General features: G+C 39.4%; 1 long non-coding RNA gene across 1 annotated transcript; it reads left to right on the top strand.

The window, feature by feature from the left end:
- Positions 1–2,020: 2,020 nt before the first annotated feature.
- Positions 2,021–2,689, top strand: LOC121078286. The gene is made up of 2 exons (XR_005824525.1): positions 2,021–2,070; positions 2,448–2,689. It is a non-coding gene; the product is annotated as an uncharacterized LOC121078286 (long non-coding RNA).
- The last annotated feature ends 545 nt before the right edge of the window (positions 2,690–3,234 follow it).

Below are 3,234 nucleotides of genomic sequence, written 5' to 3'. Positions count from 1 at the left end.
TTGGAAGAGGGTGGATGGGGGGGGAAGGTGCTTTTGGTTTCTTTCCTTTGTTTCTCACTTCTCTAGCTTGTTAGTAATAAGCAATAAATCTTACTATCTCCCTATGCTGAGTCTGTTTTGCCCACCACGATAATTACCGCGCGATCTCCCTGTCCTTACCTCAACCCTTGAGCCCTTTTCATCATATTTTCTCCCCATTCCTCTTTGAGGAGGGGGAGTGAGAGAGCGGTTGTGGTGGAGCTCGGCCGCCCACCCAAGTAAAGCCACCACACAAGCATGAAGGGACGTGCAGATAGACATACCCCGGCTGCCACATTCAAGTAAGCGCATCGGTTAAACAGAAAATACGTCTTGAAAAATAGTGAGTTGGGCATTTCGCCTTGTTAAAAATATGGTTTCTTTGTGCCATTCTCTGGCTTACAGGTATATTTGAGGCAAAGAGAAAGATGTCCTTTCCATACTTCCCCATGTCAGGAAGCACAAACCTGGTACTTCACAGTTGCTGGAGATCCCCAGCTCAGAGCTGCTCTATTCTCTGCCTTTGGCAGCATAACCTCCTCTTCATTCCATGCCTCCAGCCAAAGCTGTTTCACCACAGTCATTCATCCTCTGCTTCCACTCCACTCTGTGGGCAGTAGATATCTCATGTTCACATCCTCTCATGCTCAAGAAATATGGCAACAGCAAAATAAAATCGAAATAAAGGATATTAGCCTGCCTCTATCAAGCATGTTAGCTCAAGAAGGCAGAAAGCGGGTTTCCAGTTGTGTGATTGCCTGCAGCTTTTGATTTCATACTGACCCCAGCAAAGAAACACAACATGGAGCACTACAGTGGCAAAATTTCACATAGCCAATGCTCAAGGGCTGAGCATGGTTCAGATGTGGACGTACCAGAACACTATTCAGATCTCAAAGGACAGTGAGACTCTCATATATAGAAAGAAAGAAAGAAAGAAAGAAAGAAAGAAAGAAAGAAAGAAAGAAAGAAAGAAAGAGAGGAAAGAGAGGAAAGAGAGGAAAGAGAGGAAAGAGAGGAAAGAAAAAGAAAGAAAGAAAGAAAGAAAGAAAGAAAGAAAGAAAGAAAGAAAGAAAGAAAGAAAGAAAGAAAGAAAGAAAAAGAAAAAGAAAACCACAAAGCCAAGCTTGCTGGACGGTAATGGTAGCATCTGAAAAAACACATTTGTCTCAGATGCAGTCACATATCTGTGACTGCCTTGAAGGTAAAAAGCCCCATTTTTTCAAGTTAGAGGGGGAAAAAAATCAAACATCTTTTGCAGCAAGGGAGGGTAACCACATGTGCACGGAGCAAAGCCTTGCAAGCAGAAGGACCTGGTCAACCAGAGAGCAAAGAAATTGTTTGGCAGGCTGGATGAGTCACTGCATTAGAGGGAGAAGCCAGCAGAGAAAAGAAACAGGAAAGCAGAGGAAAATTAAGCTTACCCCAGTGCTGTACTACAAACAGCTACGCAGCCTCAGAGGATTTATCCCAAAAAGAGACCTAACCTCAGGAAAGATTTCATGCCAGGCAGCTGCTGCCCATACCAGGTCAAGTCTGCCCAGACCTCTGCTCTGCTCTCTCTGCTCCAGCTCCAGATTCACCTGGTGGCCTCATGACCTGCAGATTGTGTGACACATCTGTTCCAGTCTCCTGGGGAGCATGGGGAACACAGCACTTGCCTGGCCAGGGTACATCCTTACAGGAGGATGCCTTTTATCCCCACCATGCATGGGACCTCAGCTTGTAGATTGCTACATAATCACTTAGAGCAGTCCAGAGAAAAAGGTTCAGGTTTCTCTGTGTCCATGGAATGTGAATATCCAATTGTATACCCAACTGGCATTGGAAATAAAGTTAAAATCTTTCCCCAAGTCTGTGTTTTTAGTCACCTGTAAAATGTACTCTTTTTTTTTTTTTTTCCCCTTTACCTTGCTGAAATATATGTGAATTTGAGTTAAGGAGTTGATACAAACCGTAGTAGAACAGAAACTGATACATTTAGAGGATTTTTTTTTTTTTCCCCAGGAATTGACATAATTTCTCAGAAGCTTTTAACTTCATGTTTTGGAGGTAAAATAGTTTTATGAAAAATTCTTTACAATCTTCAGATTTTGATACAAGCTTGCTTATTTTCTAAAATATTCTTAAAATGCATAACATAATTAACCCCACCCATAAATCAAAATACTGCACTTCCAACTATGTACATTTATACTGTAAACATTTTTGGTACTGTTTATAATATTTTGGTAAATAAAACTGGCAAAAACATTTTAGACATAGTCTTTTTAATCCATCATGTTATTCTGTGTTATTACCTATCTTTTTGTGATCCAGTGTACGGTATTGATGTAAAGCAGTGTATCATTACAATGTTTGAGGGATAAAAATGCTTTCTCATCAGAGAGTCTGAAAATCAATATATCACACTGTGCTTAATTTCTTAGTGGATGCAGCCTGCTTGTTGAAAGTTCTGAAAACTTGACTGATGCTAAACTGTCTGCAGTCTTATGTGTTCTGAAATACTGTTTGGAGAGATGGAGATGGACCAAGTAAAAGTGAGCTCTCATCTAGGACTTCTTGACTATGGTAATAGCTATCAAATGCTAAAGGCTGTAGGAGAATGTTTATCAATAATGCAGTGAATTGCCAGTGTGGATTTTGCTTAAATCTATTTGGTGCAAGTTGATTTTTGCAGCTTTTGCACTGATTGAAGAGGGATAAAAACAAACAAACAAAAAGCAACAAATATGAAACAATAAATAGCCATTTTCAAAGGACTAGTGAAAGTTCGGATACACCAGGTAAATGAAAAGATGTGTGGAATTATCAGCTTAGCATTTAGCAGAACAATCCTATTAGGTAAAGCAAGTGTTTTATTAGAAATAATTCCAATTGTTTTGTCCAAACTTAGTATAGCTTGTCATTGTTTTTTTTCTGTGTGTGTTTTGTTTTGTTTTATTTATTCCAATCACAACTTCAGCAAAAGCAAAATCCTAGTTATTTCCTGTTGTTACTATAGTATATTCCACTACCAGGTTTTAGTTATGAATATTTTCCAACCTAAATGATTCTATTACTTAAAGGGTCAGTGATAGCCCAAAATATACCCTGTTAGGTTGAAAGGCAATCAGATAGTCTGTGCATCATTGGGCAAACGTGGATGGAAAGATGTTAATGATTATGATGGAAGGAGCTGATTCTTAAAAAACAAACCATAAGAAAGGAAATTCT

This window comes from Cygnus olor, chromosome 1 (genome assembly GCF_009769625.2).
Source record: "Cygnus olor isolate bCygOlo1 chromosome 1, bCygOlo1.pri.v2, whole genome shotgun sequence".
Taxonomy (NCBI): Eukaryota; Metazoa; Chordata; class Aves; order Anseriformes; family Anatidae; genus Cygnus; species Cygnus olor.
Note: the sequence above shows the minus strand (reverse complement) of the source record. Positions and strands in the feature narration are given on the sequence as shown.